The sequence below is a fragment of the Ambystoma mexicanum genome, chromosome 8 (assembly GCF_040938575.1).
Source record: "Ambystoma mexicanum isolate Mex_15411 chromosome 8, UKY_AmexF1_1, whole genome shotgun sequence".
Lineage (NCBI taxonomy): Eukaryota > Metazoa > Chordata > Amphibia > Caudata > Ambystomatidae > Ambystoma > Ambystoma mexicanum.
This window is the reverse complement of record NC_090929.1, coordinates 1,270,669,082-1,270,686,161: the sequence shown is the minus strand read 5'-3', so window position 1 is coordinate 1,270,686,161 and position 17,080 is coordinate 1,270,669,082. Positions and strand designations below refer to the sequence as shown.

Here is a 17,080-nt window from a genome sequence, read left to right as displayed (position 1 = left end):
GGCAAGGTACCCATTGTAGGTCCAAGCCATTTCCACCATGTGTTGTCCCATGTGCACTCGCTGTCGACCCCTGTATGCAAGTGTTTGAAAGTTCATGTTCTCTCCTACTGCACACTTCTCAGTTACACAAGTTCAAATGATTTGTTGTTTTTTTTTTTAAATGTATTGAAATTTGCTGACATTAATCAACTTTTTCAATCATTACATAAATTCATCAATAACATTATCGAATTTCATCAGAAACAGTAAAAAACTGAAAAAAACAATAAAAATTCATTTTACAGTAAATATCAAATAAAAATGATCCAGCCAAACAATGTACATAAAGAACGGAAAACAAAATAGCACTACTGAACACATTTAACGAAAAAAAGAAAAAATAGGAAAATAAAGAAAATCGATGAACCAACAACAATCATATTATATCACATCGTGAGGTGTCATAACTCGTTATAAATTAGCCTTAAAAAGAGATGTGCCTTTACCCTTAAGTCAGCAACATCTATCTTATAACATATAACCATTTCAGATCTGCATAATTTGCGTATTTTCTTCCGTACGAAAAAGCTTGATGCAACAACTCAGACCAATATCCGCATTCTCATTAGCTCATGCTTTCGTAAATAGGACTAAAGTCTATTGTTACACCTCTTTTGACCAGCCCAGAATTGCTTTAATGTGTCTCTTCCAATTTCAAGGCATGCAGAAAGTTTACTGTCGCTATCCAGATGCTCATACTCTTAGTGGCAACTATTGCCACCCATCTATTTTCTGGTTTCATATGTGCAAAATATTCCATGTGCTTGATAAAGTGTAATTGTCTTAGCCTCATGAGTGCAGGACAATCTACTATCACATGTTCTAAGGTTTCCTTGACCTTGTGATTGTCACAGAAGCCACACCAGTTTTCTTCCGCCTTAATTAGTTTTCTCCAAGCTTGAATGTCATGTTGTTGACCATAAGTTAAATCGAAGTCGTAGTATGGCATTTCTCATTGCGGGTGTCGGGGCTCTGCAGAGCTACAGCTCCATATCTCTATACTTCTTTGGGCCAAACAAGTAATTATTGAAATCTTTATATTTAAGACATGAGGCTTTAGTGTTTATCCAGTCCATCGTGTAGTTTTTTCCTAGCTCGGTCTGGATTTGAAACTAGAGTGTCAATGGTAATATCAGCATTTGCCATTTCAGAAGCAATATATTTACACCAAGATTTTGGAAATACATGATGGGAGGACAGCATATATTGGTAGACACTCGCAAGCGTGGAATCATTCGAATCTGAGAGTAGGCATTTCCGAAAGAGGCTTAACAGGCGCCAAGTGTACATAGCCGTCAATGATGTTAACCCCAGTTCATACCGCAGCCAAGGTCCTGGTGTCCCCTGTGGTAAATGAAGGGTCGAACGCCAGAATTTGGATTCTAATTGATTCAGATAGACAGATGGAATAACTTTTGTGTTTCCAAACCATACAAAAGTGTTGCTGTTACATTTTCAATCCAAAACAATACTGCTGATTTGATGGAAAATTTACCGTATTTATGTAAAATGAGTCTTGTCTGAGATATGGCTGAGGTCAGTTTATGTGCGATTTTTCGCATTTGAGAGTGGGCAGAAGGAAGGCCATCAAAAATGAGGCCCAAGTATATGTAATTTGGTACCACCTCAATAATGGTACTCTCAATTTTCCACTCTAGTTAATTTATTCGTGATACTCTTGGTACATAGAGTACAATTTGAGTTTTTTTTATATTAACAATCAGTTAATTGGTGCTAAAGTAGTCACAGAGTGCTGTTAACAGAGTCTGAAGTCCAATTGGTGTTTTGGAGACCAGTACCAGATTGTCCGCGTACCATAGAGCTTTTATTTCAACACCATTCAATTTAGGGGAATCAGCCCTCACACTCTCAAAGATCCTTTTCACATCATTAATGAATAAATTGAAGAGGGCCGAAGCAAGAATACATCCCTGCTTCAGCCATCTTGTTGTCGCAATGGCAGATGACAGCAGCCCCTTTACAGTCAGCCTTATCTGCACAGAGGGTGTTTGAGTGTAGGGCATAGATAATATCGCACAATGATGCCGGGCATTCCGCCTTGATTTGCTTTGTCAAAAGTTTAATTCTAGAAACGGAATCGAAAGCGGAATGCAGGTCAACGAAGGCAAGATAAATGGGCTGCTTGGTTACTTGAGCTTGGGTTTTAATAGCATTAAGAGTGATAAGATTTACTGCAGTTCCCATCCCAGCGAGAAACTGTTTGATTTGGATCTCGCTGATTGGCCTGATGGGTCCATATGTTGAAGTCCCTTAGCACCAATCGTGAGAATATTTTACCAGGTGCATCAAGCAATGTGATTGGGCGATAACTTTTAGGGTCCTTACGGTCTGCTTTTTTAAATATGGGGACAATCAGTGAAGAACGCCAAGACCTAGGCAGCTATTTGGTGAGTAAAATGTGTTTAAAGGTATTGTTAAGAATGGCAGACCACTGTTTCGGGTTTTCTTTGAACATGTAATTGGTTAACCCGCCTGGCCCTGCCGCTCGTGAGGAAGATGATTTATTTATAAATTCTCTGACAATGTGCTCAGAGCACTCTAATTGCAAGCATGAGGTGGCTCTACATGTGTACACAAAATCACCCATTTGTTCATCTGCATAGAGTCTTGAGAAATGTGTTAGCCACTGTGCTTCAGTTACCCCATTAACCTGATCAAGTTGGCTCTTTGTAGTACATTTGTTAAGCATTTCCCAAACATGTGCTGAGTTTTTGTTATAACAGGCAGACATAAAGAGTTCACCATCGGCTTGAAAGAGTTTGGCTCTCCTGGACCGTGTCCAATTGCGATAGGAACACTTTGCCGATTTAAGAGCCTTGTCTCTTTCCACTAAAGGTAATTTGCTCAATTTTCGAATCTCTCTTCCATAACCAGCTTTTCTCTGTTGGAGGAGAGGATCAAACTGATGCACATGAGAATTGATCCGATTACTGGTACAAGGCTGAATGTTCCTAAATGTGTCTATAATATCCACATATGTGTCAAACTCAGTCATCCTTTGACCATTCATAATTGTAACATTCAATGTGGTTAGGTTATCGTTTGACCATCTGAATCGATTTTTAGCATTATTTACAATTAACTTTTGTTTGGACCATTTTTGTAATTTACTGGTTTGCTGATTTAGTACGGTCCAGTATAGAGATAATGGGCCTCATTACGACCCGGGCGGTAAGTTACCGCCTGGGCCGTGACTTTACCACCATGGCGTAAACTACGTTTACGCCATGGTGGTTGGTGGACTTACCGCCCCATTCCGACCTAGGCGGGGCAGTAAGTCCCCAATCCCCATTTACCCTTCCCCATTCCCATTTTTGCCCCATAGGGCATAATGGGAGTGGGGAAGGCGTTAATTACGCCACCGTAAATTACGGTGGCGTAATTAACTCCATGGTCCCTTAGCGCCATGGATTTTAACACCTGCTAAAAGCAGGTGTTAAAAGCGCCATGGCGCTAGGGGACCTCGTAATCAGGCGGTAAGGGGCGGCGCTGTTAACGCTGCCGTTAACCCCTTACCGCCTGAGTCGTAATGAGGCCCAATAAGTGATGATCACTCTTATTTTGCTTAATGACTGCAAATCTATTAGCAGTTGTAAATAAGCTATCACTCATAAAGATATAGTCAATCGTAGATGTAGACCCACCTCTCTCCCAAGTATGATTTCACGGGATATCTCCTTGAATGGAGCCATTGGCCATTCTTAAATTTATATCTTCCATACAAGAGATCCATCTCTGACTTTCTTGACTTAATTTTTTTTTTCTGTCTGCATACAATTAAGATTCAGGTCGCCGACCAAAATAATGGCTGTGATATCGTTATCCTTTGCAATATCTTCAAAGAGATTAGACAGAGTGTTATAGAAGGCCTCATCTGTAATCCCCAACGGGTTACGGTACAGGTTAATTAAGGCATATGTGAACGTTGCATAGGTGATTTTAACTAACTGCATGAAATTATTCGGTGAGGCCCAGGCAGACATTTGTAACCCCCTGCTCGATTTTACTGCCACTGTCAGGCCAGAAGTTGGTCTAGCTTTGCCCGCTGTTACAGCTGGTAGCAGAATGAGATCATGGTCGTCCCATACAGGATCCTTCAACATCCAAGTTTCCTGTAGGACGACCATGTCAAGACAATTTAGTTTCTCATCCTGAGTCCACTGTAAGTGAAAGTATCCTCTCGTATTCCAACTTGCTAGAGAGGGTTCCTCTCTGTTTTCGTTGGTTAATGCTTATGATTGTACTCTGGATGCATTTACTTGGTGGGATCTGTTCACTGTAGCACTATATGGACATTGGCACTCTGGTTCAGGCAGTGAATTAGATTTTGTCAAGCTTGCGTCAGCTATATTTTGAACTTGACGATCAGGAGCTAGGGCTATGAGAAAGCCCATATTAAAGAGTTCCATTTTTGCCGTCTATATAGTATTGCGGACTAGCCCCGACTTGATCCAAACTTTTAGGGTCCTTACGGTCTCCTTTTTTAAATATGGGGACAATCAGTGAAGAACGCCAAGACCTAGGCAGCTGTTTGGTGAGTAAAATGTGTTTAAAGGTATTGTTAAGAATGGCAGACCACTGTTTCGGGTTTTCTTTGAACATGTAATTGGTTAACCCGTCTGGCCCTGCCGCTCGTGAGGAAGATGATTTATTTATAAATTTTCTGACAATGTGCTCAGAACACTCTAATTGCAAGCATGAGGTGGATCTACATGTGTACACAAAATCACCCATTTGTTCATCTGCATAGAGTCTTGAGAAATGTGTTAGCCACTGTGCTTCAGTTACCCCATTAACCTGATGATCAAGTTGGCTCTTTGTAGTACATTTGTTAAGCATTTCCCAAACATGTGCTGAGTTTTTGTTATAACAGGCAGACATAAAGAGTTCACCATCGGCTTGAAAGAGTTTGGCTCTCCTGGACCGTGTCCAATTGCGATAGGAACACTTTGCCGATTTAAGAGCCTTGTCTCTTTCCACTAAAGGTAATTTGCTCAATTTTCGAATCTCTCTTCCATAACCAGCTTTTCTCTGTTGGAGGAGAGGATCAAACTGATGCACATGAGAATTGATCCGATTACTGGTACAAGGCTGAATGTTCCTAAATGTGTCTATAATATCCACATATGAGTCAAACTCAGTCATCCTTTGACCATTCATAATTGTAACATTCAATGTGGTTAGGTTATCGTTTGACCATCTGAATCGATTTTTAGCATTATTTACAATTAACTTTTGTTTTGACCATTTTTGTAATTTACTGGTTTGCTGATTTAGTACGGTCCAGTATAGAGATAATAAGTGATGATCACTCTTATTTTGCTTAATGACTGCAAATCTATTAGCAGTTGTAAATAAGCTATCACTCATAAAGATATAGTCAATCGTAGATGTAGACCCACCTCTCTCCCAAGTATGATTTCACGGGATATCTCCTTGAATGGAGCCATTGGCCATTCTTAAATTTATATCTTCCATACAAGAGATCCATCTCTGACTTTCTTGACTTAATTTTTTTTTTCTGTCTGCATACAATTAAGATTCAGGTCGCCGACCAAAATAATGGCTGTGATATCGTTATCCTTTGCAATATCTTCAAAGAGATTAGACGGAGTGTTATAGAAGGCCTCATCTGTAATCCCCGACGGGTTACGGTACAGGTTAATTAAGGCATATGTGAACGTTGCATAGGTGATTTTAACTAACTGCATGAAATTATTCGGTGAGGCCCAGGCAGAAATTTGTAACCCCCTGCTCGATTTTACTGCCACCGTCAGGCCAGAAGTTGGTCTACCTTTGCCCGCTGTTACAGCTGGTAGCAGAATGAGATCATGGTCGTCCCATACAGGATCCTTCAACATCCAAGTTTCCTGTAGGACGCCCATGTCAAGACAATTTAGTTTCTCATCCTGAGTCCACTGTAAGTGAAAGTATCCTCTCGTATTCCAACTTGCTAGAGAGGGTTCCTCTCTGTGTTCGTTGGTTAATGCTTATGATTGTACTCTGGATGCATTTACTTGGTGGGATCTGTTCACTGTAGCACTATATGGACATTGGCACTCTGGTTCAGGCAGTGAATTAGATTTTGTCAAGCTTGCGTCAGCTATATTTTGAACTTGACGATCAGGATCTAGGGCTATGAGAAAGCCCATATTAAAGAGTTCCATTTTTGCCGTCTATATAGTATTGCGGACTAGCCCCGACTTGATCCAAACTTTTAGGGTCCTTACGGTCTCCTTTTTTAAATATGGGGACAATCAGTGAAGAACGCCAAGACCTAGGCAGCTGTTTGGTGAGTAAAATGTGTTTAAAGGTATTGTTAGGAATGGCAGACCACTGTTTCGGGTTTTCTTTGAACATGTAATTGGTTAACCCGTCTGGCCCTGCCGCTCGTGAGGAAGATGATTTATTTATAAATTTTCTGACAATGTGCTCAGAACACTCTAATTGCAAGCATGAGGTGGATCTACATGTGTACACAAAATCACCCATTTGTTCATCTGCATAGAGTCTTGAGAAATGTGTTAGCCACTGTGCTTCAGTTACCCCATTAACCTGATGATCAACTTGGCTCTTTGTAGTACATTTGTTAAGCATTTCCCAAACATGTGCTGAGTTTTTGTTATAACAGGCAGCCATAAAGAGTTCACCATAGGCTTGAAAGAGTTTGGCTCTCCTGGACCGTGTCCAATTGCGATAGGAACACTCTGCCGATTTAAGAGCCTTGTCTCTTTCCACTAAAGGTAATTTGCGCAATTTTCGAATCTCTCTTCCATAACCAGCTTTTCTCTGTTGGAGGAGAGGATCAAACTGATGCACATGAGAATTGATCCGATTACTGGTACAAGGCTGAATGTTCGTAAATGTGTCTATAATATCCACATATGAGTCAAACTCAGTCATCCTTTGACCATTCATAATTGCAACATTCAATGTGGTTAGGTTATCGTTTGACCATCTGAATCGATTTTTAGCATTATTTACAATTAACTTTTGTTTTGACCATTTTTGTAATTTACTGGTTTGCTGATTTAGTACGGTCCAGTATAGAGATAATAAGTGATGATCACTCTTATTTTGCTTAAAGACTGCAAATCTATTAGCAGTTGTAAATAAGCTATCACTCATAAAGATATAGTCAATCGTAGATGTAGACCCACCTCTCTCCCAAGTATGATTTGACAGGATATCTCCTTGAATGGAGCCATTGGCCATTCTTAAATTTATATCTTCGATACAAGAGATCCATCTCTGACTTTCTTGACTTAATTTTTTTTTTCTGTCTGCATACAATTAAGATTCAGGTCGCCGACCAAAATAATGGCTGTGATATCGTTATCCTTTGCAATATCTTCAAAGAGATTAGACAGAGTGTTATAGAAGGCCTCATCTTGAATCCCCGACGGGTTACGGTACAGGTTAATTAAGGCATATGTGAACGTTGCATAGGTGATTTTAACTAACTGCATGAAATTATTCGGTGAGGCCCAGGCAGACATTTGTAACCCCCTGCTCAATTTTACTGCCACTGTCAGGCCAGAAGTTGGTCTAGCTTTGCCCGCTGTTACAGCTGGTAGCAGAATGAGATCATGGTCGTCCCATACAGGATCCTTCAACATCCAAGTTTCCTGTAGGACGACCATGTCAAGACAATTTAGTTTCTCATCCTGAGTCCACTGTAAGTGAAAGTATCCTCTCGTATTCCAACTTGCTAGAGAGGGTTCCTCTCTGTTTTCGTTGGTTAATGGTTATAATTGTACTCTGGATGCATTTACTTGGTGGGATCTGTTCACTGTAGCACAATATGGACATTGGCACTCTGGTTCAGGCAGTGAATTAGATTTTGTCAAGCTTGCGTCAGCTATATTTTGAACTTGACGATCAGGATCTAGGGCTATGAGAAAGTCCATATTAAAGAGTTCCATTTTTGCCTTCTATATAGTATTGCGGACTAGCCCTGACTTGATCCAAAGTCGGACTATTGACAGATTGTTATCACACAGAAATTCAACTTGATCGAAGTCACTTGAGGTCAGATCTTCTTAAGCAATTACATCTGCAAAGATATTTAAAATGCTTGAGTACTCCGAGCGTATTTTTCAAAAGGTGCATAGCAGCACTTCATGATCAATGTGTGAAAGGAGTCAAAGCTATTTCTGTTTTTTCTTTTCTGATCATTATTTTTGGCTTTGGAAGTCAAGTTACTTTCTGATCCTTTCATTGATGCCCCCTTGCAGATAGAATCAAAAGCATGGTTATTATTCTTAAATCTAGTACAGTCTTTTGGGTGTGTAGTGGAGGCTTCATGACTTACACATTCTGCATAAGATACTTGCTTGCCAACAGACTGTACAGGCAATAGATCCTGAGGTACATCAGCAGGGATAACACAAGGTGAGGCATCTGATATGCGTTGCAGTATATACACATCGACCGCAGATTTTATTGCTGTCACGCGATCTTGAAATCCTAAATCACCTGCAGGTATAGAGGTGTTATTGTTACCTATATTAGTAGTGTCTTTTTGAGCTGCGTCGTTAGAGCTAAATATGGCCCCTAAGGATTTTGAAGGAAGTTTAGGACCAGATGCTTTGTTCTCTAGTAGGTCTACTAGAGCATTTAATGGTTCATGAGCAGTAGGGAGTAGTTGAGCAGACTGACCGTTTACTCTTTCAGCACTGTTTGATTTTGATATTTTCAATGTGCACTTTTTGGCTCGCATTTGACGGATGCGCTTCCACTGAAACACAATCCACATGGGGAGACACACCTGTTTGGGCTCTCTCAGAGCGATGCGCCACTGAGTTTTGCGTATTCCCTTTGTTAGAATTATTAATCTTCACCACAGAAGCTAGTTTATGCGTTGTTGCTCTTGATTTTTCAGCTAGCACTACTTTATGATTTTTCTTTTGTACCTGTTGGGAAAAAACATCAAAATGACCCACATCTACAGGCAGGCCATCATACGTGGGCACATTTTTCACAGGTGAATCATTACTGACCCAAGAATAATTGTTCTTTCCATTCACATCATCCACACACTCCACAGGTCTAATCACCTTAGAAAACATAGGTAAAGCCGATGTTATAGGCACATGGGAGGAACGGTTAGTGTGTTCTAGTTTTTGTTCAATAGATATAATTCTCTCTAACATATTCTTATTGATGTCTAGTTTCTGTGAATCCTTGGAAACATTTCTTATCCATTCTGTAATTTGATCAATTTTCACAGATTGTTGTGTGATCTTTCTGTCTAGAGTTTTGAAGAATTTATAGAGGCTTGCCACAGTTGTGTTAACCGCCCCTAAAGTAATCTCTATGAGAGCTAGATTGCCAGCAAAGTCATCACCCTTCCCAATTGTCAAACATCACTGAGGGGTGGGCTGTTGTAAGAGTCGTCTATTACCTGCCTAGTAGAGTCTAAGGAGCATGGGATATTGTAATCTTTTACATTTGTCAAAGTAGAGATTTCGAGATCTCCAATGTGAGCATGTATAGAAATATCGACCTTGGAATTGCCATTCACAGTTTCATCAATTACTTCTACAGCATGCTCTATTTCGCCTATAGCTTCAACACCGATAGGTGCATCTACATGAGCTGTGGAAAGTGTTCTTTTACGCTGATTATTTTTTATTGGAGTCTGTGGAATGGTCAAGATGGTTTGATCCGATATAACAACAGAGGGAACCCCAACGTTAATATTGCAGTTAGTCAAATTTGTGCTCTCTGTTATTTTTGTTTTAGAAAATAACAGGTCAGCATGCTCTAAATGTGAAATAATTCAATCATCTATCACTGCTTTGCCCTTTTTTTCAAAAGAAATTCAGATATCTCGATTAATTGGTGGAGTTGGATTTACTGGCGTAAGAGTGATATTTTTTCGTGACGTTCGAGTGGCACGTTTGGATTTTTCCATACTTTTATCAACGGGCCAGTTGTAGGGGTCCCACACGCATTACTTGCAGAAATGGGTATGTCATGGGCGTCCAGCATACCAGATTTTAAAGTATATATACCGCAAGACATTTCAGGAGTCAGGGGTGACAACAAACAAACAAAATTGAGTAACATGAATAGAATGCACATGTACTCAGAGCACAATTAAACAGATTCCACTTACAGTTCCACTGCAAGCGAACAAGAGATCTCGGCACCCAATAGTAAGAACTTTTATGGGTACCGTTTGTTGTTAGAAGCCGGGCCCACTGAGTCACCACGTCACCGCGTCTAAGCGGCCAAGCGGGACTTCTTGGGACTTGCGCCTCTGCTTAAGTAGGTGGAGCACATAGAGTGTGCTAATTAGCCTAAACAAAACAAAATGAAATATAAATGCATGTTGTATAATAAAGTCCTCAAGTCCTAAAGTCCTTGGCACTATTAGTGCAGGCTTCACCTTCTGGGCAACGTAGTTCAAAACCAAAACGCACCAAATCTTCAATGCAGGAAGCAGCCGGTCGGGCCAAGCGGGACTTCTTGGAACTTGCTTCAGTGCGCGATTTGTTGTTTTTGCCCAATGTGCCACCACAATGTACAAATGATGCTTATGTTGAGCCAAGCCATAGTAAACCATCAAACTTCCAAGTCAGACTTCTGTCAGAAGTCCAGCTCAATCATACTTAGACTTTTCTAAGACAATGGGCCTGACCACGACTTTGGCGGTAACGCCGGCGGATTTCCCGCCGGTGGTAATAGCGCAAATATTTGGCAGATTTCCCCCCAGCCAAGAGCTGAGGCAAAATCCGCCGAAGTCCTGATTTGGCTGACCCTTAAATCCGGCGCTAATAGTGCGACCGCCGGATTTAAGGGTTACCGCCAAAGTCGTGATGAGGCCCAAAATGTCAGACTATTTTGTCAGTCTCTTTCATTAACAGGTTATTTTGGGACTCTTCCCAGGCTGGTACCAGAAAAGATAAGGCTGTTTGGTGGTTTCCTGGGTGCTTGTAAGCCAGTCACCAGAGGAGAGCTGTCTCCACTGCTCAGCTCCGAACTCTGCAAGGAAACCAAGCAAAGGACAAATGCTGAGGTTGTCCCTATGATTGAGGCCACAAAGACGACAGAAAAAAGACTCCATCCTCTCAAATGAAGGCACACTAAGGGCATGCACCAATGTTACTCTCAGTCATTCTCAGCCGTGCTGTCATACAACCCTTCACACAGACAACGATGAATGAGACACCAGTTAGGCAAGAACACCATTGGAACAGGTGAAAGGGCACCAGAGGAAGCAAAATAAAAGGTTTTTTGTGAATAGACCTCTTTATAAAGGTCTCAAGAGACAAACACCTATTTAAATTGACCGATTTTCTTTTGATCGGAAAACCGGCATTGTAAAGGTATTTTTCTCTTGAGACCTTTAAGTGCGGTTTTCGGGGGGTTTCACCCCCTGAACACCCCATTGTTCCGGTCATGAAGCGGTCTTTCTAAAACTGTCTTTAAGTGAAAAGATCTTTGAAAAAATATCTTTTTACTTAGGACCAAATAAAACACACATCCTAACATCCACTGTTATATTCTGAGCTACTGCCTCACCTATTAAACCAATCATACACACTTTCACTATGCCAATGTAATGAAACAGGCTAGGTCAGACCACATTAAGAGCAAACCACATTCAAACATGAAGCTTACTCCTTCAAGGTTAAGTGCAACATTCTCATCCAAGGCAAACATATAAAACTGTAATACTTCATATATATTAATATTGAGCAAATACTTTTCTGACAGGTAAATATATAAAACACATGTAAATATTCTGTATATAGCCAAACATAATCACACAGAATCACACAGATGGTCATTGGGTAAAATGGACCGTATCATCTTAGTGAACACAATATGCATGGCTGTCTGATAAATATCAGCTAGGGCTTGTGATGAGGCAGATGTATTCTGGCTTCATAATCCTGTGACATGCTACTTCCATAGCTTGAAAGACACTACATAGATATTCCTGACCAGTATGTGGTGAAGGTATACAGGGGATGGAAAGACGGCCATACCGGCACATTTGTATTCGCTGTACTTGTCACCCAATTTTCCTATCAAAGGCATGTATAGTGCATCTTCTGCCTGGAGATTCATGTCTGAGAGTACCTCAGTAGAATACACTGGGAGACGTGCTAGTGTCTGCCATGGCAGTCCACTTAAGTCATGAGCTATGACACTTTTAGGAGACATCCCATTGATTCTATGTTGAAAGGTAGTCTTCCAAATCAATATGCAATTGCTTCCTATGTAGCCTCAATCTGGGGATGTGCAAATCTGGAGCGGTTACAGACCACAGAAAATATATTTGCATCTCAGACGTTGGCATTCCCTCGTCTACTGCCACTTTTATTATTATCTTGGAATTAGGCTGGATTTATTACAAAACTGGTTGTGATTTGTTTGTTTCTGTAGATTAATCCACATGTTTCTTTACACACCGCAGTGTGCTACAATTTGGGAAAATCAATGAGGCACCTTCCATAAACTGGGCTAGGGTCAAGCAAAAGAACTTAAAGGCACGAAAGCAAAAGCAAAATGCCACTTTAATTCACTAGATTTTATTGCAGCCCATGCTACATATTTAGTCAGAAAGGAGATTTATAGGATACTGAAATGTGTAAGATGGAAGTACAGGAATCACACAACTCAGTAAAAGTGTATCTTCCTCTAGATCCAACTGCTGGCCCAATGAGGTACTTATTAAATGTCACTGACCTCAGACACCTGTCCTCTATTGCACGTTTCTGGCTTGGCTCGTTCTCACAGACCGAGGTGCACATTGGTAGCTGTAATGAGCAAACTTATATGATTTGACCATGAAAGCATGACTGCTCTTTTCTATTATTTTGTCTATTTTCCAAGAGTCTTAGGGGAGAGAATGCCAGTATGCAGGGAATGGCATACTACCCTGGTGCCAGATTGGAAAGGGACATGAGCATAGAAGCCTCAAAGAGTGAGCGAGCAATACATGCTCCGGCCAGTATACCTACAAAAGAATAATAAATAATAAAAATGTATTGCTTGAAAAAAATGAGATTCAAAACCAAGCTAAGCTGACTGATGTTGATGGTGAGAGAACTACAGCACTCTGGGACATGCAGTCCGATGACTTAAGCAAAAGGCTTGAACATTTGAAACATAGATACCCAAAGCCGAGCCAAATCTAAGAAACACTAAGGGTGAGTAAATGGACACAGTCTATTGTCTCATAGAAAAGTCTGTAACATTTTTAAAACTCTGGGAGCCAATCCAGGCCAAGGCAGGCAAATGCTAAGAGTAAGAGAGTGATGTATTTTGGGGAATGAGGTGCAATGTTCTAGTTCGAAAATACTTGCTCATGGAAGGAACTGTGAATTGAAATCCAGCCCCGTACTGATGTCTGCTGAGATAGCGGACAGAGATGTAGACTGGGGCAGTCAACCTTTTCTAAGTCTAATTATTATCGAACGCATACAAAGTTTAGTTGGTGGTGAAACAAAATCCGTTCTGAATTTAACAGTCTTTGTATGAGTTTGTTGTAAAGCAAAATGTATTCCAAGTATAACAGTCATTGAACAAATATTTGGCGAGTTTTGTCGTGGTACAATAACTACTCTAAGGACTTTTAAGTTGAAACTGGCTTCAAGGCACAATCTATTCTAAGACTTGCATTGCTTGAAGATGGAGCATGCTATGAAGGAAAGTGTGTTCTACGTCTAAAACCTGCTGAGGAAATACAAAGCAAAGTTGGTGGTGAAACCAAGACTAATTGCAGTAACTAATAAAATAATTCTTAGCAGCCTGTGAAAGAAACTCATTATATAGCAGAAGTCTGAGTTAAAAGACTATAAAGTAAAGTTGCTTGAGAGACCAAGTCTATTCTGTTTAATATTCAATAAACATTAAAAGATACAATGGTGGATGTTGGCAGACTCATTATATAAAAGAAATCTTTATTAACAGACTACAAAGTGAAGTTGCTTGAGAGACAAAGTCTATTTCTGATTAATGTTCAATGAACATTGAAAGAATACAAAATGATACAATGGTCGACGTTGGGAGAATTAGTCTAAGTCCTGCCTGTTCTTAAATTACCTAAAGAGTGTTATACACACTGCTGGCAAGCACCTGTTCCACATCCAGTATAATGTGAAACTAACAAAACTAGGGTTGGAATAGAGAATCAACTATTCATTTGCAATACGAAGCTAAAGATTGACAAATATACAACAGATCCCAAAGTCTACCAGATACTGACTGAGAAACAAAGGGACTTGATGAAGAGGTGTACCAGGTTGTTGAAACTTGTAGTGAGAGACTGGGTGATGTAAGGACGATTCTTGGATCACACCTTAAAAGACTATTGATGCTATGTTGTTTAATAAAAATGTATTTCATTTTAAAATAGTGATAGTAGCACTTGGAATCTTGGAAGGATTGGGCTGGCCAATGGAACATGTCAAACCAGTTATTGCAAGGCCCCCAAATATTGATGAAAATATCTATTTATGCACAGTAAAGTATGTGATTTGGCACAGAGGTATTGAACAGCAAATGGTAACAATCTTTATTTTGACGGTTAAACACATCATAAAAGCCATAGGGGGTCATTAGATGTTTTGCAGTGCAGGACCAGTGCCAGTAAAAAAAGCAGTAGGTCAATTACTGCCACTTTTTCTAAATAGCAAAACTACAGGTTTGCTGGTGAGGGTGACTGATTTACCTTCAGCCAGGAGCTGGAGATAAACCAGGCCCCCACCAGCAAAGAAATTGTGCAGAGACATTGGTTGGCAGTAATCATAATTACTTAGTGGCTTCCCTGATTGTTCTACAATTGGAACTTCTTAGAATTGGGATTAGAAACCTTAGTCTTAGGTTATGAAATAAAGGACAAACGAATAAGAAATGCATATGATGTCCCAAATCAGTGTTGCCACAAGGGCACAAAACACTCAGTTCCAGGTAGTTCTTATCCAGTTGGCGGCTCAACTCAGTTAATGTTAGTAAGCGCTAGCTCTTAAACTAAATAGAACACTCCTTTTGCGGGTGCTCAAAAACCAGCTGAGATAATCAGCATTCAACTCATTACATCCGTATTCGAAATACTGAGAAATAGAGTGTTTCTTGATCTCTAAGCTATTCCGTATGACCCTTCTGTGTTCCATGAATCAGAGGTAAATCATTCCTTGAGATGTTAGTAAAAGAGCAAATGCCAAGATGGATAAATTCTTTCAGCAGATTGTTTAACCAATGCCAATCTCTGATGCCAATAGTTTTTTAATAATGCCATGTGTTAGATGGGGTTTTGCTTGGGACCATAATCTAATCCATAATATTAGGAGTTTTATATTCATTAGATCATCTACATAGTTCAACCCTAGTTCATGGTGAAGCAAATTAATTGAGGCTTCTTTTGTAGCACTCAAAACATTTCACAGAAATCTATTTTCCTTAACCTGGATTGAAGATGCTGATGAATGACCCCACACCACGACCCCATACACACAAATTGCTATGGGCCTGGCATGATAGATACTGAGCGCAGTGTTTATGGTCAGACTTCCCATCTCTTTTCCAAACTCATAAATAGCAGCACAGGCTTGTGTACATTTGAATGCCGCCCTATTAATATGATTAACCCAGTACATTTTGCGACCCAATCTAATTTCTGGCAGGATACTGAAATGAGTGGTAGTTGTCTATTAGGCCTGTCCACGCACATGAGTTTGGATTTGTCAACATTTATTCACACGTTTTTTCCGGTCTCTTTGATCTATATAACCAGTAATGGGTTTTTGCATGCCTGAGGGAGTACGTGCCAGTAAAACAACAACCTCTGCATACAACAAAACGGAAATATTTCTCCCGGCAATTTTTGGCGTGTTCTTTGTGACTTTACTTAAATCTGGTGCGAAGGTACTAACATAAAAATTGAATAATAGTGGGGCCAGAATACAACCTTGTTTAACCCCAACGGACACACTAAATAGTGGGGATGTTTTGTCTGTATTATCCAATCTCACCCCTGCCTTATGATCATAGTGCATGGAAATCAACAGACTTAAAATGGGGGCAGGCCTAGCCAAAGAATGTAATGAGTGTCACAATTTGTGCCGATTCACCCTATCGATGGCTTGACCCAGGTCCATGAACCCCATGTAGATAGGACAGCCATAACCATGCACATATGTGTCCAAAATCAACTTACGTTTGAGGGCCTGCTCGACTGTGCCAACATCTGCCCTGAACCCAGAGTGTTACTCAGGTTAGATAGTGTTCATTTGTGCCCGTTGACTATACAATTATCAATCATCTTGCCTAACCATTTTGCTGTTGAATCAATCAATGATATGTGGCGATAAGAACTTGGATCAAGTCTATGGCCTTTTTTGAAAAAGGGAATTATTATTGATTCTTTCCATTTTTGTGGAATTAGGTCATTAGCCACTATTGCGTTAAAGAACCGGCACCCAGATAAGGTGGTCATGCTTGAACACGTACATTACCACTTGACAGGGCAGTGAGCTTTGCCAGAGGTAATGGAAAACAAGGTGTTGTCTACTTCTTCCACCTCTAACTGCAGAAGATGCTTTGTGAAGCTGAGTTGCCATCATCTCCAAAGCGTTTATACAATTTGAAGAAATGGTTAACCCATGTTATAGCTGTGGGGGCGATGTTCATTTTATCTGGCGATGGACTGTTTCTTTGTGACACGATCTTTCAGAATTACTTTAGTTAGTGTTTTTTGCAGCCGCTTCTAGCCGCTGCCAGGTATTGTGCTTCCACAAATCTTTGGTCTTTTTTAATGTACTCTTAAACATCTGTCTCAGCTTGCCCAGGCTAATTGTGTCTCTTTCCCGGGCTTTATTTTCTCCAGAAGCCTAGATTTTGTCTTTCTGCAGTCCTAGTTATACCGGGAGAGGTGAGTATTCTTGCGTTGACATGTTCTCACGACAGTGGTCAGATATGGCCTGAAGGTTTCAATTCTACTATTGAATGCTAATAATTGTACAGGGTTTACTTCTGTGCTTGTCAGGCAGGTTTCTATGCA

At 40.3% G+C, this 17,080-nt stretch overlaps 1 protein-coding gene across 6 annotated transcripts in view; it reads left to right on the top strand.

Annotated features, from left to right (window-relative positions):
- Positions 1 to 17,080, top strand: part of BLNK (B cell linker) — a 1,905,158-nt gene that overhangs the window by 1,207,354 nt on the left and 680,724 nt on the right. The window lies entirely within an intron of this gene.